Below are 25,040 nucleotides of genomic sequence, written 5' to 3'. Positions count from 1 at the left end.
GTTTTGGTGCTGACCACCCTTCCTGGTTACATACAGTATCAATAAAATGAAAGTACTATTCGTTTTCTGGCGTCCTTCATTAGTGATGTGACCGCCAGTTGAATAATGAACTTGACTTCACAGTTGCTTTGAAAGTGAAGTCTTTGGGGCCTCTTACATCCCAGCCTTCTGAGGATCCTGTTTGCTCTTCCTTGCTGAGCATTTGATCTTGGAATCCAGACAGTTTCACAATCAGGTTCAACTCAGTGCTTGGCATGTGAGTCAATGTGTGACTGAAAGGAGGAAGCAGATGGAAGCTTGAGTTAGCAGGTGAGGTGTGGTCCCAAAATCCTCTGGCCTGGGAACCTGCAGTGCCTAGGAGGGGCTTCCTTATCCTGAAGGCTGAGCCAGTGGTTGCCGTGCAGCCCAGCCACTGTGAACTGGTGGGTTTCATTGGAGGAAGCTCTCAGCATGTGAGGAGGTCTTATTTTATGAGGTTTGAATTTTCCCAAGTCTAAATAGAAGCTGTGTGGTGTAGTATAGAAATATTTTGACTCTTTGGAAATTATGATTACAAATAAATGACATTATCTTCTAAGAATTCGGTCTGCATTGAGCTTTAAATTACAGAGAAGAGGAATGGACTCTATTTTAGGTGGCATTTTTCATGGAATAGTAATACATTTAAGAAGCAGCATTTAATGTCATGTGTGTTACCATATGCACCATTGTAACTCCACAGTGTGTATCACTCGTTAGGATGTGGGCGGTCAGTATTTAGTGTTGCTCGGGACGCCCAGTTATTGCGTTGGAAAGCAAAGAGTGGTCTTTCAAATGGAATTGTTTGTGGAGCATTATTAGGTACTCTGACTTCCTAGTGGAATTACTTCTACTCTACTCAAGAAACATATATATAGGCTGTCACCCTGCGAGTTGTTGATTTACACCTGCATAATGTTTGCGACCTCTACTGTATCGAGTGCTGGCATGCAGAGGACCAACCTTGGTAGGTATCTGCTGACAGTTATGTAGAAGTCTGGAAGCTCAGTGAAGAAAAATACCCGATTCAGCCCAGATTTGAGAATTATTGGGGATTTTTGAGGAAATTTGGAAGGTATAAGTAATAAAGTTTTAAAAGAGAATTTTCTGCAGTGGTTGCATGGGACTAGACTCATCCTAGCCTTCACTGTAGGTTTTGCCTTTAATTTTCCCTTGATTATGTTTATAGTTTGATTAGTTTCCTCTATGAAATCCTGGACCTTAATTAAAAGTTGGAAGTACCCTGCTTTGCATGTGTATTTCTTTAAGCTATTTTTCAAATGCAAATTTGATACCGTTTGAAGCAGAGCATGTGAAACACTTTGAAATTTCCACAAGTAAACAGCGACAAATATGGACGACTAGATGAGGTGAAGTTGTCTTTCATCTTCGTTATATAAAAATACTTGTACATGTGTTAAAATTTTTTTCCCTGACTTAAAAAAATAATGCCGGCTATTATGTTTGGACAGAGCCGATGTTGGAAGTTCCGGCCGATTGGCGTTGGATGGACCATGGTGGTCCTCTGCCCCGGCCCCCATGTGGCTTGCAGACCAGGCCGGAGGCAGGCCTCAGCCTGGTTCCCCGATGCCCAGTCCAGGCCCTCTTCTCGCTCTGTGCCACCATACTTCCTCTGGAAGGGGTAGAATTCATCTCTGTAGCCCTCTGTTTAATTTCCTCATTGGTGATTTTTCTTATGAATGAAGCATTACCTTGTCGGAGTTCTCTCTCATCTGTGTGAATTCCTGTAGCTTTTGGCATGGGGATGCTCAGCACCTAGTGTGAGTGGGATGTCTCTACCAAATTGAATGTGTTCAGGGCTTAACTGATGGTGCTAAATATCTCAACATACATTTCAATCTAAGTGGCTTCTCGAGATAGAATTTTTGCATGACATGGGAACACTTTATTTTTTAAAGTAACAGATATTGAGAAACATTTTTTGAATAATAAGATGTAGCTTAGTAGAGGAATACTGGGATTGTGTAATAAAAATTAGGTTAACACAATTTGGATTGTAAATAGCTATTTGAAGTACAGAACGATATTGACTATGGCACTGTGACGGAACAGCTGAAACCGTTAAACATTAACCAGCCAGCCTTACCTTTTCTCTCTTGAAACCTCCTCCACTGACAGTTGGACTTCAGCAGTGTCTCTGTTAAGTCTAGACCTGCGGTAAATGAAACTGGAGTTGGAGTGAGTTGCCCTCACTTGAAGATACCACTGCCTGGAAGAGCTTGGGAGGTGCGGTGCATTGCTCTTCAATTGCAAATGCACGTCAGGCAGAAACTCCCAACACAGTGCAGTGTGGACGGGAGCCCCCCTTGGCCTTGCTCTACCTGCTGCTGTAGCACCTGCTGCCCTTGAAGCCTCGTCCTGTCTGTGCTGACGTCAGTGATGCCGGATAAACATGCGAGCAAACAGGACTGTTAATTCCAAACTAGATTAAGTACAACAAAACTGTTAGACTCTTTTCTTGGTAAAGAGGCAAAACGTATTTTTTTGAGAGTAATAAAGTGAAAGGATCATGCTGGAAGAAACCAAATACATATTTTTACCCTTTTTTTTCCCCCATCAAAAAGGTGATAAAATGCAAGTAAAGAAGATTTTGAAAGAATTAAAAAGACAAAATTCCCTGTAATTCCCTCACCCCAGCCCCCATAATATGACATCTTTTAGTCCCTATCCTGAATTTGATTCTTAAGTTCCAAATGACAGTATGTTAGTGTTACCTGAAATTTGTGTGAGAAGCTCTCTTGCTAATGAAAATGCATGAGAGGAAAATACACTTTCCTTAGATTTAAAATCATAAGTATTTGGGGACTTCCCTGGAGGTCCAGTGGTTAAGACTCAACCTTCCATTGCAGGGGACGGAGTTCCACCCCTGGTTTCGGAACTGAAGTCCCATGGACCTTGAGGGTGTGGCCAAATTTTTTTTTTTAATTAACAAAATCATGAGTGTTTGGCCAACATAAACTTTGTATGGTAATTTTTGAAGGGTTTATTTAGGTTTAAAATCTATTGGAGAAATTTTATTAAGTCAATAGAAGCTAAGTCACTTCAGTCGTGTCCGACTCTGTGACCCCATAGATGGCAGCCCACCAGACTCCCCCGTCCCTGGGATTCTCCAGGCAAGAACACTGGAGTGGGTTGCCATTTCCTTCTCCAATGCATGAAAGTGAAGTCGCTTAGTTGTGTCCGACTCTTAGCGACCCCATGGACTGCAGCCTACCAGGCTTCTCCGTCCATGGGATTTTCCAGGCAAGAGTACTGGAGTGGGGTGCCATTGCCTTCTCCTTATTAAGTCAATAAGACAGATACTATGTATGAGATGAGGGTCACACGTGATTTTAAATGTGTTTCATATTAGGTATTTGGTCAGTGTTATTAAGTGGTAGGTAACTGCCAACAAAATTGTTTTCAGATTAAAACTTTGTGAAAAGGATCAGTATGTAATATAATAGGAGACTTTGGATATTTTGTTATCTTTAGGAAAGAATTAGAGATTTGAAGAAAAATTTGAATTAGATTTGAAGAAAAATTTGAATTAATATAATTTCTTTTTTTAATATAAATTTATTTATTTTAATTGGAGGCTAACTGCTTTTACTGGAGCATCTTTGAAGACATATGAGATTTACTCTTCTAAGGGCACCACTGACATTACTGATGTGATGATGCTTCCTGTCGCTTCCAAGCTATGGGTTTGAAAACTGTTGGGAATTTGAGAGATGGCCTGGTCTGTCCACCACCCACATCTCCCCTCTCTGTTGGGTAAACCAGGCTCTGGACTTTTCCCCTGAACATTTCTGAGCAGCTCGCCCTCCAGCCAGGGTTTCTCTCCTGCATGGGCTCCTGGTCGGCCGTGGGTTGCCTTGCCGGCACCTGCTATGTAATATCTCTGTTTTATTTTAACCTTTTTTTTCCCTTCATTCCCATCCTCACTGGCCTAGCTGAAGGTCTTAAGACCTAAATGAAAGCCTTTCTCCCTTGAAGATTTCAGTATCTCTGCTTGATTAGTCTTCAACACTGCCTTGCATTTCATCCCTCGCCTTTTCAAAACTTCTGCTATAACTGTGGATTCTGTTGCCTTGAGAAAAATCAGATCTGAAATCTGCAGTCCAACGTTGGAATTTAAAATTGAACTAAAGGGGACTTCCCTGGTCGTCCAGAGATTAAGAATCCACTTTGCAACGCCAAGGCCTTTGCGTTCTATCCCTGCTCAGGGAACCGAGATCCCTCATGTTGTGGGGTGGCTTAGCCTGTGGGCCATAACTGCTGAGCCTGCACACCCCAACCCAGAGCCCAGGAGCCGCAGCAGAATATCCTGCAGACTCGACGACCCTGCGTGTTGCAGCTAATACCTGCTGCAGCCACACACACAAAAATGGATGAATGAACATTACTCTTTCAAAGTAAATAAATAAAATTGACCTGAGAGACTTCCCTGGTCCAGTGATGAAGACACTGCACTCCCAGAGCAGGGCATGGGTTCCATTCCTGGTTGAGAAGCCAAGATCCTGCACACCGCACAGCACAACAGAAAAAGAAGAGAGAAGAATAAAGACCTAAAGAGATAACAGCTAATCCTAGTTTTAGACGTTGAGATGAACGGCACATCTGACCATACCCTGTGGAGTGATTTTCTTTAAATGTAATTTTACTTTTATCAAAGTAATGCATTTACTCAGTTTTAAAAGTGAAGTAGTTCTACAGAGTTAGGATGAAAGACAAAAGTCCCTTTACCAGCCGGCCTGCTCTGGGTTCTCACTTCTCAGAAGCAACCAGTTTTAACCATTCTATTTCTCCTTATAATCAACTGTCTTAGGCTGCCAGTGACAGAGAACCAGATAACAGTGACCTAAACAAAATCAGGGCTTCCCTGATGGCTCAGTTGGTAAAGAATCCACCTGCAATGCAGGAGACCCCAGTTTGATTCCTGGGTTGGGAAGATCTGCTGGAGAAGGGATAGGCTACCCACTCCAGTATTCTTGGGCTTCCCTTGTGTCTCAGCTGGTAAGGAATCCACCCGCAATGCGGGAGACCTGGGTTTGATCCCTGGGTTGGGAACATGCCCTGGAGAAGGGAAAGGCTACCCACCCCAGTATTCTGGCCTGGAGAATTCCATGGACTGAATAGTCCATGGAGTTGCAAAGAGTTGGACATGACTGAGCAAGTTTCACTTCACTTCAAACAAAATCAAGGTTGATTTGCCTTTCATGCAGCTTGTGAGCAGTCCATGGCTGGTTTGACAGCCTCATTCCAAGAAGTCTTCAGGGACCTGCCCTTTCCTGCTCAGTCCACTGTCTGGTCTGAGGGTGACCCTCCGACCTACATTCCACGCAGAGGGTGAAGGTGTTATTAGGTCAGGCAGAGGGTGAAGGTGTTATTAGGTCAGGCAGAGGGTGAAGGTGTTATTAGGTGGATGGGGGAAGAGCCTTGGATGCTAATGGTGGGGGTTGTTGAGTCGCTAAGTCGTTTCCGACTCTTTGCAACCCCATGGACTGCCGTACACCAGGCTTCCCTGTCCCTCACTATCTCCTGGTTTTTGCCCAAGTTCATGTCCATCGAGTCGGTGATGCCATCCAACCATCTCATCCTCTCTTGTCCCCTTCTCCTCCTGCCCTCTTTCCCAGCATCAGGGTCTTTTCCGGTGAGTCAGCGCTTCGAATCAGATGGCTGAAGTATTGAAGCTTCAGCATCAGTCCTTCCAGTGAGTATTCAGGGTTGATTTTCTTTAGGATTGACTGGTTTGATCTTGCTGTCCAAGGGACTCTGAAAAGTCTTCTTTAGCACCACAATTTGGAAGCATCAGATCTTTGGCAGTGATGGTTACTTATTTAGCAATTCCTGCCTCAAATTTCGTGCGTCTCTGTAGCATGCTTATGTTGCTTATTTCTGATTTTCCATTTCATATGCTATCTGTTAACTTCTCCTGTGGAAGAGAAGGCCATAGAATTTTAGGTGTCTCCTCCCCTGCATTGCCGAGACACACAGACCCTTCCTTCCTCTTTGTTTTTCCAAATCTGGCTAGATAATAATTACTGTTTAAATTGATATTCAGTGTTTGTTACCACTGGGTAAACATCTTAATGGCTAAGCCACATAGGATGCAGTTAATTCCCAGTCTACTAAGACAAGGAATTATTTTTGTGTTAATTGGGATGAATTACTTTTTCTCTCCCTTAGTGTGGATGCAAATGTATAGTCATGAATTCAGTGCAGGTTTTAACTAGAACTCCCCAGAGCAGTCAGCCACCTCGAGTGATCTCTCACTTTTCAGCCCTTGGAGAGCCTTTCATTTTCCTGTTCCACTTGAGGCTGTGTCTTCTCTAGGCCTGCTGCTTCGCTGCCATCTTGGGGTTTCTCTTCATTCTTTATGGGAATTCTTTCTGTGCCTCTCCTCTGTTGAATGGGAATTCCAGGACCCCATGTCTTATGTTAGGAGGAAAAGGGGACGACAGCGGATGAGATGGCTGGATGGCATCACCGACTCGATGGACATGGGTTTGGGTGAATTCTGGGAGTTGGTGATGGACAGGGAGGCCTGGCGTGCTGCAATTCATGGGGTCGAAAAGAGTTGGACACGACTGAGCAACTGAACTGAACTGAACTGAATGTCTTATGTTGTGGTGGCTTCCCTGGAAAGAGTCCATCAGAGAGAAATTTTTTGGAGAACTAAACTGTCTGAAGATGCCTTTTCTTCCTTTGTATTTGAATGGCAGTTTACCTGCATACTGAATTCTAGGTTAAAAGTCATTTTCCCGCAGAACTTTGAAGGCCTGACTCAGGTGTCTGCTGGCTCTTGTTACAAGGGGAGGCCTGAGACCGTTGTGATCCCCACGCCTTGGTGAGATTTGTTCATCCCTAGTGTTCCTTGGGGGGTCTTTCTGGGGGGGGCTGGGCCACTTGGGTCCTTCAGCTCTCTAAAACTTTCCTGTATTCTCTATGAGCTCTGATTTCTTCATTCTAGCCTTTTTGATCGCCTGTTACTCATATGTCAGATCTTCTGAGTTTTCTGTTAATTTCCTTTCTCCTACTTTTTTCTAGCTGTTGACCTTTTATCCTTCTTTTTCTGGGAGAGAGCTTCGACTTTATCTTCTAGTCCTTACATTGCAGTTTTATTTCTGCCATCATCATATCTTTCATTTCTAAATGTTTTTATCCCTAGTATTCCTTTTTATAACATCTTGTTTCTGTTTCATGAAGGCAGTCATCTTAAAAACCATTTCTCTTTGTTGTTCATTCGCTAGGTTGTGTCTGACTCTTTGCAAGCCCATGGCCTGCAGCATGCCAGGCCTCCCTGTCCTTCAGTATCTCCCAGAGTTTGCTCAGACTCATGTCCATTGTATCAGTGATGCCATCCAACCCTCTCATCCTCTGTCGTCCCCTTCTCTTCCTGTCTTCAATCTTTCCCAGCATCAGGGTCTTTTCTAATGAGTCAGTTCTTTCCATCAGGTGACCAAACTATTGGAGCTTCAGCTTCAGCAGCAGTCCTTACAGTGAATATTCAGGACTGATTTCCTTGGGGATTGACTGGTTTGATCTCCTTGCTGTCCAAGGGACTCGCAAGAGTCTTCTTCAGCACCCCAGTTCAAAAACATCAATTCTTCGGCACCCAGCTTTCTTTATAGTCCAACTCTCACATACTTATACGACTACTGGAAAAATCACAGCTTTAACTAGATGGACCTTTGTCGGCAAAGTGGTATCTCTACTTTTTAATATGCTGTCTAGGTTGGTCATAGCTATTCTTCCAAGGAGCAGGCATCTTTTAATTTTGTGGCTGCAGTCACCATCCACGGTGAATTTGGAGCCCAAGAAAATAAAGTCTGTCCCTGTTTCCATTGTTCCCCCATCTGTTTGCCTTGAAGTGATGGGACCGGATGCCATGATACTCGTTTTTTTCATGTTGAGTTTTAAGTCAGCTTTTTCATTCTTTTCCTTTCATCAAGAGGCTCTTTAGTTTCTCTTCACTTTCTGCTGTTAAAGTGATGTCATCTGCATATCTGAGGATGTTGATATCTATCCTGGCAGTCTTGATTCCAACTTGAGATTCATCCAGCCCAGCGTTTCGCATGATGTGCTCTGCATGTGCACACACTTGAGTTATGTAGATGTTTCCTTTTGTTCCCTACGTTGTCTCTGTTTCTTCTGAGTCCTTTTTATCCGGTTTCCTACTTTGGTCTTTGTCTTTGATGTCAGAAGCTCTTCAAATGCCTGGTGATTATTGGCTGTCTTCCACAATTATGAGCGGACTGATTGGAAACTCTCTGTGCATAAACTGTAAATGTGAGCCTCACCATTAGGAAATGGGACGGGGACCTGGCCCATCTGAGGGGCACTAGCAGAGTTGCTAGAGTAGTTCCTTCTCTGGGCCTGTCGGTTTTCCCAGAGCAGGGCTTCTGGTCTCCAGCCTAGATGGTGGCGAGTGTGGTACAGGCCCAGCTGCCAGCATTCTGGGAAAGTAGGGCAAGCTGGGGATGGGGGGCAATAGGTTGGGGGTGGGACATATCTGGAGTGTAACTGCTCCTCCTGCAGACTGACAGCCCGTTCTGTGCCCTGTCGCTTACTGTATGTGTGTTCAGTCACTCAGCCCTGTTTGACCCACTGTAGCCCGCGAGGCTCCTCTGTCCATGGAATTCTCCAGGTAAGAATACTGGAGTGGGTAGCCATTGCCTTCCCCAGGGGATCTTCCCCATCCAGGAATTGAACCCACGTCTCCGGTGTCTCCTGAGTCGGCAGGGGGGTTCTTCACCGCTGTGCTGCCTGGTGACGCTCATCTCTGTTTAGTCTGCAAAATACTGGTGCTGTGGGTGATTGCTGTTTCTTACCCCTCCTTCACATGGTTAACTTCCACTTTTCTATCTTTGCTGAATTAGATGCTGCTTGTCCATTTCTTCTGTGCAAAACTGTGTTGACTTTTCTAGTCTTCTAGAAAAGTTACGTCATCTTCTGTCATTTTTTCAGCAAGTACTCTTTAGGACTTAAGGAGTGCCCAGGCACCGCAGTGATGAACAGAATTCCTGTTCTCTGCAGCCCATGTTATCCTTGAGGCTACGTCCCATTGTAATCCATGTGATCACTTTAGTCGGGCCTCCAGATGGTGCAGAGATACGGCTGTTCTGTACACTAGAGGTAACTGAAAGGCACCCTGGTTTTCATCTCTAAATGAAGTCAGGGTGTATAGTTTCCATTTTAGTTTTATTGGCCAGATTGTGTTTCTGGTACATTTACTCATTTATTAGAAAGCTTTCCCTCTAAGTAGAAGGGAGAAATGCAAATATGGGAGGGCAACATTTTTTTTCCGGTAATTGCACAGCTTTGGAAGAAAAAGAAAGGAGAAAGAGTAAAACGATGTGAAGACAGGGGACTTGGATGTTTTGAAAGCTGGAAAGTGGCTGGAGGGACGCTGGGGCGGCGCCCTGGGTGGGCTGGGGCCGAGGCAGGGGTGGTGTCTGAATTGGCCGCTTGTGCCTCAGGGACCCTGTGTGTGAACTTGATCTTTCTTGAAGTGATACAGACTGGTTCTGTTTAACTCCAAGGCTTTTGGTACGTAGGAAGAAATCACTAATTTAAAACAAAAAATAGAATAAATGCTCTTGCCAGTCATGATTTTCTAAAACCATAAATAAATGAAATCCAAAGGTAGACAGGCCTCCCTTAACCATGACACCCAAACTGCATTTTAAGACTGTTGTTCTCTTGTGCTTTACTCATTCATATGAAATAATTCATTTGAAAACACTGAGTTACTCTCTTTCTTTGTTTAAAAAATTTAAATTAGGGGGCCAAATTAATTTTTTAACTTACTATTTTTAAGGTGAAATAGCATTTGTATTGATTCTTTGTTGAGAAAGGTGTTGATTTTATAATTAATGGGTTTGCAGCAATTCTTAAAAAAATAATTTTACAGCTCAGATTTGTTTCTTTTTAAACTCTATTTGAAGTCAGATTGTTGAAACATCTTTAAGTATATTAACAAATCATCTTTCAGATGAAGCTGGGAGAATGCTGATGAAGTATTGCTTTCAAATATGTAGGATATGTTGTCTAATTGGCAGCAGATTGGGAAATTATTGAGAATGCTCTATGCCAGTTTCACCAATTAAGCTGTCAAGGGTAGCATTTATATTAGACTGTATTAGGACATAAAAAATGTTCTCAAAACGTCAGGCATTATTGTGGTTTTATGTAATCAAAGTGATAAGCCTGGATAAATTTTCTTCTACAAATATATAATTTTTTTTAAAAAAAGCAAGATTTGTGTTCATGAAGAAGTTTTGATAATCCTTGTGAAATGATATGTTAAGGTTACCGAACAGAAACAAGAAGTCTGTCGACGATATGAAGCTTGAATTGAACTGTACAGCTAACTGATTATTTTAGTGAAAAGAAGATTTCTCTGCCATTTACAGTTACCAAATGATTTCTTTTGTTTGTAACAGTTTTATTGAGATACAATCCACATGCAAATCACCTATTTAAATTGTAGAGTTCAGTAGTTTTAGTATTTCACAGAATTGGGTAGCTATCTCTGTTATTTATTTCCAAATATTTTCATCACCTTAAAAAGAAATCCTAAACCCTTTAGCTATCAGTCCTAACTCCTCCTTTCTCTCACCACCCCCAGGCAGCCACACATCTAGTTTTATTACATATTTGCACATTCTGGCCATTTCCTACAAATGGAGTCATTCAATACGTGGTGTTTTGTGATGGCATTCTTTTCACTTAGTGTAGTGTTTTCAAGGGTATATCTGTGTTTGGTTCCTTTTTATTGCCGAATAATGTTCCGTCGTATGGCTGTGCACATTTTGCTTGCGCATTCATTCCTCAGTTGATGGGCATTTGGGCCCTTTCTATCTTGGAGCTGTTGTGAATAACGCTGCCGTGCACGTTAACGCGCCAGTTTTTACGAGACACGTTTTCCTTTCCCTTGAGTGTGTGTCTGGAAGTGGAGTTGATAGGTCCTCTGGTAAGACTATGCTTAGCACTTTGAAGACCTGCGGGTGGATTTCCACAACAGCTGTCCCAGTTTACGTTCTCACCGGCAGCTTCTCCTCATCCTCACAGACGCTTGCGTTATTTGTCTTTCTCCTTCTAGCCATCCTGGTGTGTGTGTGAAGTGGTGTTTCATTGCGGTTTTGTTTTGCTTTTTGCCTAAAGGCCAGTGATGTTGAGTATCTTGGATATTGTTTTGTTATTGGCCATTTGTATATGTTCTTTGGAGAAATGTCTGTTCCGTTTCTTTGCTCATTATTTAATTGTGTTGTCTGTTTTGTAAGTTATGTACCTTCTGGATACAGATCCTACATCAGACGTGATTGGCAGATATTTCCTCCTGTAGGTTGTCATTTCACTTTCTTACAGGTTTCCTCTGAGGCCCAAGTTACTAATTTTGATGAAATCCTATTTAACTTTTGCTGTGTTTGGTGTCATATCTAAGAATCCGTTGCTAAATCCAAGGTCACAAGGATTTTATACCTGTGTTTTCTTCTAAGAGTTTGATAGTTTTATAGTTTTAGCTTTCACATTTAGGTGTTTAATCTGTTTCGATTTTTTTCTTAGAAATAAGGTGTGAGATGGGAAGTTCTAATTCATTCTTTTTCATGTAGCTGTCCTGATCTCCCAGCAGCATTTGTTGAAGAGACGTTTTTCCCCCCATTGAATAGTGTTGGCCCCCTTGACCATAAATGTGTGGTCTTATTTCTGGGCTCTTAGTTCTGTTCTGTTGATGTATATGCCTGTCTTTGTACAATATACTACCACACTCTCATGATTACTGTTGCTTTCTGCTAAGTGTTGGAATCAGGGAGTTTGAGTTCTCCAACTTTGTTCTTTTTTAAGAGTGTTTCACTATTCTGGGTTCCTTGACTTTCCATATGCATTTTAGGATCAGTGTGTCAGTTTCTATAAGGAAGCCATCTGGCATTTTGAGAGGGATCACGTTGAATCTCTACATCACTTTGGGGAGTATTGCCGTCTTACAGTATTAGCTTTTCCTGTGCATGAACATGACATGACTTTCCGCTTAATTACATCTCCAAATTGAAATGTGTATATATATATATATTTTTTGTAGTTTTCAGAGTTTAACTTTTTTTTACTTTTTTATTGTGGTAAAATATATATGATACAAAATTTGCCTTTTTAAGTGTTCATTTAGTTGCATTAATTTCATTTTGCAATGCAACATGTAAGATTTGTACTTATTTTGTTAAATTATTCCCAAATGTCTTTTTAAAAATTCTATTATAAGCAGAATTGTTTTCTTAATTGCATTTTTGGATTGTTTGTTGTAAATTTATATAAGTACAATTAAAAAAAAAAGTGATTCCGTATACTGCAAAATTGCTTAACTTTTTTTATTAGTTCTAGTGGATTTTCTAGTATTTTTATATACAAATTCATTTTATATACAAATTCATGTCACCTGTGAATACAGGTTGTTTTATTCCTTCCTTTCCAAAAGTTTGGGTGCCCTTTGCTTATTTTTGTTGCCTATTTGTCCTGACTAAAACCTCTAGGACAGTGTGGAATAGAAGTGGCAAGCATGGGCATGCTTATTCCACCATTAAGTATGCTTTTTTCTGTGTTTGATAAAAGTCAGCTATGAAGCCAGCTGGGCTTGCTTTGTGATCAGTCTTTTGATTACTAACTCCGTCTCTGTACTTTTAGATCTGTTCACGTTTTCTGTTCCTTCTTGAGTCAGTTGGTAGGTTTTGTCTTTTTAGGAATCTGTTCGTTTCGTTCACGTAGTTTGTTGGCATACAGTTGTTTGTCGTATTTCTTAATCCTTTTATCTCTGTAAGATCTGCAGGAATGTCCCTCTTTCAGTTTTAGACATTTGAGTCTCTTTTTTATTTTTTAAAAAAGATTAAAATGGCAACTTTTATGTTATATATCTTTTACCCTAACAAAAAGTAATTGCAAGTAAAAGTAATTGAAATCCATCCATGTTATTGAGTGTAAGTAACAACAGCTAGTTCTTTCTGGTTGCTGTATTCCACTGAATTCCTTCCCCACAGTTTATCCATGCATTCAAGGTACATCTCAGCTATCCAGCTTGGGGCTATTAATGAAGAGTGATACTCCCAGAAATTGTTTTGGCTTTTAAAATTCTCCAGAGAGAATGAATGATTTTTCTAAATCCACTGCCTGTTTCCCTTAATGTTGAATTCTGTTATTGTTTGTGGAGGGTGGACACAGACGGTTCAAGTCACAGTTCTTTGTCATTTAGGATTGTCCTTTGTACCGAGTATTAAAAATGTCAGCACCTGTATCACAGAAATTGTATTTGGCCAGTACAGTTTTTATTTTAATAGTGTTAAAATTATAAAAAATAACGCATGCTCATGCTTTTAGTGAATTCAAGCAGTATAAAGGGTATGTCACAGTAAAGAGTCTTCTTCCCTCCAGTTGTGTTACAAATGTTTTAACTTCTTTTTAGATTTTAGAGCATAATCTAGAGTTTCCATTAAAATTAAATATTGACTTGAAAGGTTTTTTTTAACATCAAATTTGTTTATATTTATTTAAAATTTTTCATAAGAAATTAATGTTGGAATATGGCTTCCCTTGTAGCTCAGCTGGTAAAGAATCCACCTACAATGTGGGAGACCTGGGTTTGATCCCTGGGTTGGGAAGATCCCCTAGAGAAGGGAAAGGCTACCCACTCCAGTATTCTGGCCTGGAGAATTCCATGGACTGTATATAGTCCATGGGGTCGCAAAGAACTGGACATGACTGAGCGACTTTCACTTTCACCAATTTTATGTTGTCAGAGTTTATAGCATTTATGTTATGTTGTGACTTAGAGAAGTCTTTTTTGTTTTGTCTAAGTTGGTTGTATGATTTGGAAACTAATAAATAGAATTTAAAATATGCAATGGCACCCCACTCCGGTACTCTTCCCTAGAAAATCCCATGGACGGGGGGCCTGGTGGGCTGTAGTCCATGGAGTCGCTAAGAGTCGGACACGTCTGAGCGACTTCACTTCCACTTTTCACTTTCACGCATCGGAGAAGGAAATGGCAACCCACTCCAGTGTTCTTGCCTGGAGAATCCCAGGGACAGGGGAGCCTCATGGGCTGCCATCTGTGGGGTCGCACGGAGTCAGACATGACTGAAGCGACTTAGCAGCATAGGTATGTAACTGTTATCCACTGTAAAACCCAGCTGTGTGACTGGACTCAGAGAGAAGGCACCCGTCCTGTGTCTTGAGCGGGAGAGTCATCTAGGTGCTGGTGTTGAAGAGTCCCTGGACTTCCTTCCTAACTTCCTTTGCTGCTTCTGGGTCATACACAGCTGCCTCTGTTTCTTATGCTCACGTCACTTTCTTGGATTCTTTCATTTTGATGATTGGCTAGAGCCTTTTCCTGGTGGACTAATGCTGAGTTGCTTCAGTCGTGTCTGACTCTTTGTGACCCCATGGACCGTACGTAGTGTGCCAGGTTCCTCTGACTATGGCATTCTCCGGGCAAGAATACTGGAGTGGGTTGCCATTTCCTCCTCCAGGGGATCTTCCCCACCCAGGGATCAAACCCACATTCTCTTAGTTCTCCTGCATTGGCAGGCGGATTCTTCACCACTAGCGCCACCTCGGAAGCCTTTCGTGGTTGTGGGGGGGAGGGGGAGATATGTATATGTTACACATACACACACACATAAGTGTATATAGCATTTCCCCCCATGTAGGATCAAGGGTGGTAATCTTTCCAAGTTACTGCATTTCTAAAAATGTCTTCCCTTACCCTCATTTTAGTGGTGTGTGTTTGACTGAGAATGGAACGCTGGGGTCAGAATGTCTCCCTCTTGGAGAAGACACTGCTCTATGATTGTGGTGAGGTGCGGGGTGGTAGGAGGCTAGAATCTCTCCTCTTTCTGAGAATATTAATCAGATTTTTTTTTTTTTTTTGGCTGCACTGGGTCTTTGTTGCTGCAGGCGGGCTTTCTCTAGTGAATGGGGGCTACTCTCTAGTTGCGGGCTTCTCTTGGGTTGTAGAGTGTGGGTTCTAGGTGCATGGGCTTCAGCAGTTGTGCATGGGCTCTAGAGTGCAGGCTCAGTAATCCCGGCCCATGGGTTTAGTTGCTCCACGCATGTGAAATCTTCCCAGACCAGGGATTGAACTCATGTCCCCTGCATTGACAGGCATATTCTTAGCCACTGGACCACCAGGGAAGTCCATTAATTAGAATTTTTTAAAGTTTTCTTCTTCCCGATGTATCTGTTTTCTCTGGAGTCAGTTCTTTGTTCACCTTGGAACTTTTCCTCTTAATGATTTTCCTTCAATTACTGATAATCCTTGGTTGTTCTTTTTGCCTGTAGTATTTAGAAAGCTTCCCTAAAAATAATAGAGAATTACTAGTTGTCCCTGTTGAGGGGTGATGTTTTTGAGTACTTCTAGATTCTTAGTCCATCAGGTTTGATAGTTTTTCTTCTCTGATAGCATTTTTGTAACAACTCTAGTTTGTAATGTAGATAAAACTTCATAAGAATAAAAAAAAATTCATGCCATTCTTAATGTCCATTTTGCAGTACCACGCGTGTATCTTATGACTTATTTTTTTCCCTACTATAGTAATTATTTTGGATTGTATTGTAAGTTTAATGATGCTTAAAATATTACATTTATTATCTGAGAAAAATATCTGGCAATAAAATGAATTTTAAATGTTTTTTAAAATGAAGTTTGGAGTGGAGAAATTTAACTGTTTTCCCCACTTTTCCCATAGCATTCTCATTTCTCCACAGTGAAGGGGATCCTTAGGTAAACATTGAGCAGTCAGAGCATCACCTGGCCCTTCTGAAAGTGGAGTCTAGAAGACTCAGTGCTCAGCTAGCATCAGTCAGGTCAGGGGAGAGATTTGTTACACCGAATACTGAAGCTGTTAGTCATGGCAGCTTTTCAGAGTTCGTATGAAATGTTTACCAGCTCATAAAACTGTTTTATGACCCAGAAGGAATTCCAGCAATAAAGCAAACGAACTCATAACAAATAACCTGAGCATGTAGTTGATTTTCGTGCCCAGATACGCTTCCAGTGAGGAAAACTGCTGTGTGGTTTGTGACAAGAGAAGAGCTCTGGTGATCTGGATTCATTCTGTTTGGAATTCAATTGGTTTGAGTATTTGTAAAAGGAAACTAATTTTTCAAAAACTTGTAACCTAATATCCCTTTTCATGCCTTCAACTGTCCTCCATTTAGATATGAAATAGTCAAGGACACCATGTTTGAAAACGTCGTTGTTCCTTTTTGGAGGGGCTTGAATTTTTCATATATTGATACTCTGTTTTTATAATTAGTGTTAATAAAAGTGATAGCTATTAATTATAATTCCATTTAAAGTTTTTATTATAGGGACTTCCCTGGTGGTACAGTGGATAAGAATCCACCTGCCAATGCAGGAGCCACAGGTTCTGTCCCCGGTTCGGGAAGATCCCACCCGCCATGGGGCAACCAAGCCCATGTGACGCAGCTGTTGAGCATGTGCTGTAGAACCCTTGCTCTGCGACAGAAGCCACCACAGTGAGAAGCCTGTGCGGCACCAGGAAGAGTAGCCCCCGCTCACCATTACTGGAGAAAGCCTTGCACAGCAACAAATACCCAGTGCAACAACAAAAAAAATTATTATAGGAATCTTGAACATGTTAAAAAGTAGATCAGATCAGATCAGTCGCTCAGTCGTGTCTGACTCTTTGCGACCCCATGAATCGCAGCACGCCAGGCCTCCCTGTCCATCACCAACTCCCGGAGTTCACTCAGACTCACGTCCATCGAGTCAGTGATGCCATCCAGCCATCTCATCCTCTGTCGTCCCCTTCTCCTCCTGCCCCCAAGCCTTCCCAGCATCAGTCTTTTCCAATGAGTCAACTCTTTGCATGAGGTGGTCAAAGTATCGGAGTTTCAGCTTTAGCATCATTCCTTCCAAAGAAATCCCAGGGCTGATCTCCTTCAGAATGGACTGGTTGGATCTCCTTGCAGTCCAAGGGACTCTCAAGAGTCTTCTCCAACACCACAGTTCAAAAGCATCAATTCTTCGGCGCCCAGCCTTCTTCACAGTCCAACTCTCATATCCATACATGACCACAGGAAAAACCATAGCCTTGACTACATGGACCTTTGTTGGCAAAGTAATGTCTCTGCTTTTGAATATGCTATCTAGGTTGGTCATAACTTTTCTTCCAAGGAGTAAGCATCTTTTAATTTCATGGCTGCAGTCACCATCTGCAGTGATTTTGGAGCCCAGAAAAATAAAGTCTGCCACTGTTTTCACTGTTTCCCCATCTATTTCCCATGAAGAGATGGGATCAGATGTCATGATCTTTTTTTTCTGAATGTTGAGCTTTAAGCCAACTTTTCACTCTCCACTTTCACTTTCATCAAGAGGCTTTTGAGTTCCTCCTCACTTTCTGCCATAAGGGTGGTGTCATCTGCATATCTGAGGTGATTGATATTTCTCCCGGCAATCTTGATTCCGGCTTGTGTTTCTTCCAGTCCAGCGTTTCTCATGATGTACTCTGCATAGAAGTTAAAAAGTAGAGAGAGTTGACTAATGAACCCTTTGTTTCAGTCACTCCCTTCAACAGTTGTTAAGTCACCCCGTCTCCATTTTGATACCCTTTTCCCCCAAAAAGAGTGATTTTGAGGCAAATCCTAGACATGTGTCACCTCATTTGTGAGTATTTCCCTGTGTGCCTCAGGAAGATTAGGCCTTAGCCATATACACATAACATAACACAGAAACGTAGTAGTGTCACGTCACTGAAAACATGACCATAAGTCCTCAGTACCATCAAGTACGCAGTCAGGGTTTAAATTTCTCCTTTTTTGCTGCTGTTTTCAGTTAATTTGTTCTGTAGCAGCCAAAACAAAGTCACTCGGGGCGTTTGGATTGCCCGCCTCCCGGTTCTCCTTTAATCTATAGGCCCCCTCTCTGTCTTCTCCCCAGTTGCAGTTTATTTGTTGAAGCAACCAGGCCACTTGTCTTGTTATACTCCTACCATTCGAATTTATTTCTAGCTGGACAAATTTGGCTTTTGGCAAATCATTTCTATACTATTGGCCCTGTATATTTTGTGGAAAATAGAGCTATTAGGGGACCAAACTGATGTAAAAAAAATAAGATACTTCGTTTGAAATCCCCCTTTTGTGAGGAGTATTGCAGTCAGTACCTGACTTGGCCTAAGATCCTGAGTGTGGGCTGGGTGCCCGAGGGTGCTGTGCCAGAGGTCAGTGGTTGGCACTCTGGGTGGTGGTGCAGGGGCTTGGTGGGGGCTGGGGCAGTTATTGCCTCCCTTCCCCTCGGTCCCTATGGAGACGTGGAGGCACCAATTTGGCAGTGGGCACCTGCCTTTCTCTGGAGCCCACGTGTCTGATTTGCCCCTTCTGTCCCCTTGCCCCTCTCCCCCAATGAACACTGTGTGACTATTTGAAGACTTGACTAGTGTCTAGCTGACATCCTTCCCCTTTCTCCACACTTCATATTGGATTGTTGCTAGAAATTTCTTAAAACTTTATGTTCTACTACTACTACTACTACTACTACTACTACTACTGCTAAGTCGCTTCAGTCGTGTCCAACTCTGTGCGACCCCATAGACGGCAGCCCACCAGGCTCCCCCGACCCTGGGATTCTCCAGGCAAGAACACTGGAGTGGGTTGCCATTTCCTTCTCCAATGCATGAAGGTGAAAAGTGAAAGGGAAGTCGCTCAGTCGTATCCGACTTTTCCCGACGCCATGGACTGCAGCCTACCAGGCTCCTCCGCCCATGGGATTTTCCAGGCAAGAGTACTGGAGTGGGGTGCCACTGCCTTCTCTGTTTATGTTCTAATATTCCCTAATATGTCCCTGTTATATTACAGGAATTAGCCTAGCCTAGCCTCTTTTCTGTATTTTGTACTTGATAGTTTTCCTTTGGTTTTTGTCAACACTTATTGGTGTTTTGTTCTTAGTTTTAATACTGCAAGTTGAAGTGGAGGGTGCCAGGGTCTGACGTTTCCCGTTCTGGCCCCTTCCTGTGCCGTATGCTCCCACTTCCTGTGTCAGATGCCCCACGTCCTGTGGTGGGTTCTCCCACTTTTGTGTCAGATGCCCCACTTCCTGTGGTGGGTTCCCCCAGTTCTGTGTCACATGCCTCGCTTCCTGTGGTGGGTTCCCCCACTTCCTATGGTGGGTTCCCGCACTTCCTATGTCAGATGCCCTGCTTCCTGTGGTGGCTTCCCAACTTCCTGTATTAGATGCCCCACTTCCTGTGGTAGGTTCACCCACTTCCTGTGTCACATGCCCGCGCTTCCTGTGGTGGGTTCCTCCACTTCCTGTGTCGCAATCCCCGCTTCCTGTGGTGGCGTCCCCACTTCCTGTGTCAGATGCCCCACTTCCTGTGGTGGGTTCCCCCACTTCTGTGTCAGGTGTGCCCCGCTCCTTTTCCGTGCCGGATGGTGGGTAGGCTAGGCCCTGTCACCAGCTCCCTTAGCAGCTTCCTCCATCTGGAGGAGAGGCCTCGCTGAGGTGAGCTAGTCCCAGGGGAAGATGGAGTTTTGCTGGGTGGTGGGGAGCGGGGTGGTGGGGGTGACTGTAAGGTGCCAAAGAGGTTCGTGGAGGTACAGCCTGGGAGGCAGGGAAGGTGGGTCAGGGCAGACGGAGGAGCGAGAGCCGTCCTCACAGGGCGGCAGCCACTTTGGGAGCGGAAGGAGGTGTAGACAGGTCTGGAAGCCACTGCCTGCCTCAGGCCCCCGCGTGTGGCAGCCAGGCCAGCCCCAGGTCATCCCACCTGCCGTCCCCCGGCAGTCGCTCCCTGAGGGGCCCTGGGGTGATGGGAGAGGAGGTGGCACCGCACACCCCCTCACCCGACTCCAGACTCCCCTCTGCCAGTTCTAACTGCCAGCCCGCTCACGCCAGTGTGGCCCCTCTACTCGGGTCTGCACCTGGGGGTGCCCTCTCCGCTCGTCTTCCTCTCCGTCTTCCTCTAGGCTTCTGGAGGGCTGCGTGGGATGCAGGGCAGACCGGAGCCCAGCCGGAGGCGGCGGTAGACGGGGCTCGGGGTCCCTCTGTGCCGCCTGCCCACCCCGCCGCTCAGCGTCCTGTGTCGGTCGGGTGCTCCATTCCCCGACCCGCTGCAGAGGTCCAGGGCCTCTGGGCGTGCGGGGGCTTGTCCCACGGGGAAGTCACCGTGACTCTCAGGCTCCTCTCACACTGGGGCTCGGATGGTCAGGGTCAGGATGGGACGAGTCCGTGAGGCCGGTTGGGAGGTTGAGCGTGTCATCTGCACCTCCCCATGGGGACTGGGATGGCGTCCTGAGACCAAGCCGCAGCGTGAGAAGCGAGAGGTGCGGTGTCGCTTCCCCCGGGTCCTTCGTGTCAGAAATTCCCGCGCTGCCCTTTCAGATGCTTGTTCAGCTTGGGTGACCGGCAGGGAGCTCTGAGAGACACCCTGGGCTCATAGCATCAGATATGTTTTTAATACAAGACAGGTCTTACACGGAACATAACAGTTGTTTGCTGGAGACACTTTGGAATTAACATTGTGACTTCTCAGTTTTTAAAACATCTTAAGGTTTTGTCTTTTTAATCTGACTTCCGAAAAAGCGTTTCCTACTTGTCGGTGTCTGACAGTGGTGCTGTACCCTGCAGTGCATCCAGGTCTTACTTTTTCTTTAATCCAGCTCTGAGAAGTCAACAGGCCGGACAAATATTGTGCTCTGGAAATACTAGGACAGCCGGGCAGCTTCCTGCTGAGAACATTCAGGGGAAGAACTAAGTAGGAGTGTGTGTGCAAAGTCAGTTCACTCAATCACCAGACATCCTGGGAAAGCATGTTTCTAAACAACAACAAAAAATCGACTAACACTTGTAATATAAATCTTTCATTTTTAACGAAGGATTGTTTAAGAAGAAGGCTGTTTTTTGATTGGTTCTTAGAGCATGCAAATGTAGGCTGCACAAAGCTAAGTGTTCTTTTTTTGAAATGTTAAATGTGCCCACCTTTCAGTAAAATTCTGTTGATTTATGGGAAGTTTTTGTCATTTGCTAATTTTCAGTGTGTCTCATCTCTGGCCGTCTAGTGGGAAGATGACCAGCTTACCAATGGCTGGATAAAACCAGAGTGACACTTTAAAAAGTCTTATGTACAGAACAGCTTTCTTCCTACATACTAACTCATATATTTTGTGATGGTGAGCTAAAGATAAAAGACAAAGGAAGGCATTTATCCTCTTTCTCTACTTCGTGGCTTGATTATTTTCCTTTGTGTTTCATTCTCTTTATGCTGACATTTTTTTATTAAAAAATATCAAGCAGGGGGCTTGTTTGCTTATTTTTTAAAAAGTGCCTCAGATTTTTAAGGAATCTCCACACTGTTCTCCATAGTGGCTGTACTAGTTTGCATTCCCACCAACAGTGTAAGAGGGTTCCCTTTTCTCCACACCCTCTCCAGCATTTATTATTTGTAGACTTTTGGATCGCAGCCATTCTGACTGGCATGAAATGGTACCTCATAGTGGTTTTGATTTGCATTTCTCTGATAATGAGTGATGTTGAACATCTTTTCATGTGTTTGTTAGCCATCTGTATGTCTTTTTTGGAGAAATGTCTATGTAGTTCTTTGGCCCATTTTTTGATTGGGTCATTTATTTTTCTGGAGTTGAGCTGTAGGAGTTGCTTGTATATTTTTGAGATGAGTTGTTTGTCCGTTGCTTCATTTGCTATTATTTTCTCCCATTCTGAAGGCTGCCTTTTCACCTTACTAATAGTTTCCTTTGTTGTGCAGAAGCTTTTAAGTTTAATTAGGCCCCATTTGTTTATTTTTGCTTTTATTTCCAATATTCTGGGAGGTGGGTCATAGAGGATCCTGCTGTGATGTATGTCGGAGAGTGTTTTGCCTATGTGCTCCTCTAGAAGTTTTATAGTTTCTGGTCTTACGTTTGCCTTATGATCCAGAAATCCCACTGCTGGGCATACACACTGAGGAAACCAGAATCGAAAGAGACACGTGTACCCCAATGTTCATCACAGCACTGTTTATAATAGCCAGGACATGGAAGCAACCTAGATGCCCATTAGCAGATGAATGGATAAGCAAGCTGTGGTACATACACACAATGGAGTATTACTCAGCCATTAAAAAGAATGCATTTGAATCAGTTTTAATGAGATGGATGAAACTGGAACCTATTATACAGAGTGAAGTAAGCCAGAAAGAAAAACACCAATACAGTATACTAACGCATATATATGGAATTTAGAAATATGGTAACAATAACCCTGTGTACGAGACAGCAAAAGAGACACTGATGTATAGATCAGTCTTATGGACTCTGTTGCAGAGGGAGAGGGTGGGAAGATTTGGGAGAATGGCATTGAAACATGTATAATATCATGTATGAAACGAGTCGCCAGTCCAGGTTCGATGCATGATACTGGATGCTTGGGGCTGGTGCACTGGGACGACCCAGAGGTAGGGTATGGGGAGGGAGGAGGGAGGAGGGTTCAGGATGGGGAACACATGTATACCTGTGGCAGATTCATTTCGATATTTGGCAAAACTAATACAATATTGTAAAGTTAAAAAATAAAAATTAAAAAAAAATAAATAAAAAGTGCCTCAAATGCATAGGTTCATCAGATAATTCAGTGCAGATAGTGTGGCGTCCAGTCGTGGACACATCTAATTGTTGATGTTCAAATGAACAGCACTGAACATGAGTGAAGCTATTTTTGTCACATGTAAAATACAACTTCTCCTTAAACAAGCTTCTTAAAAAAAAAAAAAAAAATCACACAACTTGGTTCTTCTGTACATTCATGAGCATTTTGAAAATGCATGGTTTCCATCTTAACCTTGCAGGGCAAAGGTGTTGAAACTGCCTTGAGCACCCAGAAGCACAGGCCTGTGTGGGACTGAGGTGGGTGACAGCCGGTGAGAGGTCAAAGCCGCCGGGGCAGGCGGAGGGGCCGGCCGCTCCTCATTTCCCGCTGTGGGAAGGGAAGTGAGTTCGTTTCTCCGAGGGCTGCTTGCTTGGTTCTTCCTCTGGTTCAGAAGCAGTTGCCTTGAGAGTAGGTTAAGGACTGCAGTTGCTGGGCAAGTTACCGTTGCTGTTTTGAATGTTTTTGTTCTTCATGTCTGGCCACGGGGGGCTTCAGGCTACCGTATTTTTGTCTCCTGAGATGTCTGACATAGGATTCGGTTCTGGAAGATGCATATAATTTTTGGTAAAAACACTTATTTTCCTTCCAGAGATAGTTATTCCTTGTGTAAAAATATACAAAACTAGTCACTAAGTGTGGTAAACAGCTCAAACGAATTTTGGATAAGAGAAGATTACCTGTGAAAAGATTTAACTTTTTTTTTTTTTTTAACACCACAGTACTCCTTGCAACTAGAGACTTTGTCAGATTGGACTTGGATCATTTAGTATTCAGCTCTGTACAGTTGTTATGAACACTGATGTTGTTTAGGTGGAGAAAGTTTAGGAGCTTAAATAACATGTCCTGTTGGTCTCAGGACGTGTGCTAGAAATTTTTTTTTAGAACCGTGACATAAATTTGTTTTTCTGTTGTTTTCAGTTGTATGAGTTTAAGAGTAAATAACACTCCTGTTAACCAAGAATTCCACACACTTGCGCCCAGACAGGAGAGTCCACGCCATATGCACAGATCACCAGTACAGAGTATAAAGAGGGTTACACGGTGGTGTTGGGAAAGCCTTCTTGGAAGCAGTAGATTCTGCTTTATTCAGCCTGGGTCAGCGCTCAGGGGCTCTTCCTCAGGGCCGGGCAGGGAGTGGCCCTTAGCAGAGCAGAGCAGCGCAGGCAGTGCCGTGGGGCCGGGCGGGGCTTGATGCAGCAAGGCAGGCGGGGCCCAGGACACCTGCCTGGGCGTGGGCTCACCCTGGGAGGAGAGTCGAGGTGGGGGGCACAGTGAGTCTTCTCTGGTGAGCCTGCGATCACACACGAGTATAGGGACCCGAGTCTGGAGACACTGAGCTCATGGTCTCCGTCCATGGCTCTCGTAATTCTCCTGATAATCCTCAGTCCTGCATTATCCCTAATTTGCCATTCAGGAAGCCGGGGCTCGGATCACACATCCTGCAACACCAGCGGGGCAGCTAAGTCTTAGCTCAAGTGCATGCTGTCAGTCACTGTCTGCTTCATCTCAGTAATTTTTTTTTTTGGCTGCACTGGGTCTTTGTTGCAGTGCACAAGCTCTCTGGTCACGGCAGGCAGTGGCTCAGTTTCCCCTCGGCACGTGGGATCTTAGTTCCCCAACCCAGGACTGAATCCACGTCCCCTGCACTGGAAGGTAGATCCTTAACTAGGGAAATCCCAGTAGTTTCCTTAAATATCCCTAATACCTTGTGAATAAATGAATGAATGAGTCAGGGACTCACACAGGCTCTGCCGTGCCCTCTTCACCCCTCAGTGTACGACTCTTCCCCAGAGTGGGGAGCACTGCGTGACCTGCATCACACGTTAGTTAATGCCCGGGTTTTTTTTTAAAGTTTATTTTTTTCATGTGTATACAATTTGGTGCTTTTTTTCTTTTTTTAATATTCACAGAGTTGTACAACCATCACCACTGCCTAATTCTAGAACATTTTCATCACCCCGCAGAGAAACGCTATACCCATCAGTAGTCACTCCCCATCCCCCTGCCCCTGGCCCTCGGCAGCTAGTAGTCTACCTTCTGTCTCCATGGGTTTGCCTGTTCCAGGCATTTCATATAAATGGAATCATAAAACACGTGGTTTTTGAAACTGGCTTCTTTCACTTAGCATAACATTTGTAGGAGTCATCAATGTTGTAGGGTATATCAACATTTCTTTTTTGTGGCTTACTAATATTCCGTTGTATGGACAGACCACATTTATCCAATTAAAGAAACAGAAAAGAAATTTTCCTTATAATACGATAAAGAGGCACAAACTTGCAGTTGCAAAATAAATGAGTCACGGGTATGAAATGAACAGTATGGGGAATATAGTCAGTAATTATGTGTAATTATGTATTCTAAGCAGAG

At 43.5% G+C, this 25,040-nt stretch overlaps 1 protein-coding gene across 4 annotated transcripts in view; it reads left to right on the top strand.

Annotated features, from left to right (window-relative positions):
- The window catches only part of CDC42BPB (CDC42 binding protein kinase beta), a 98,323-nt gene that overhangs the window by 1,526 nt on the left and 71,757 nt on the right, over window positions 1–25,040 (top strand). The window contains exon 1 of one of the 4 annotated variants that reach the window (XM_070775791.1): window positions 19,517–19,535. The exons of the other annotated variants lie outside the window; for them this stretch is intronic. The gene's annotated coding sequence lies outside the window, so the exon portion shown is untranslated. Of the gene's footprint in view, window positions 1–19,516; window positions 19,536–25,040 lie in introns of those variants that run through there. 4 annotated transcript variants of the gene reach the window in all.

Source organism: Bos indicus, chromosome 21 (assembly GCF_029378745.1).
Source record: "Bos indicus isolate NIAB-ARS_2022 breed Sahiwal x Tharparkar chromosome 21, NIAB-ARS_B.indTharparkar_mat_pri_1.0, whole genome shotgun sequence".
Lineage (NCBI taxonomy): Eukaryota > Metazoa > Chordata > Mammalia > Artiodactyla > Bovidae > Bos > Bos indicus.
This window is presented reverse-complemented; position numbering and strand designations above follow the sequence as displayed.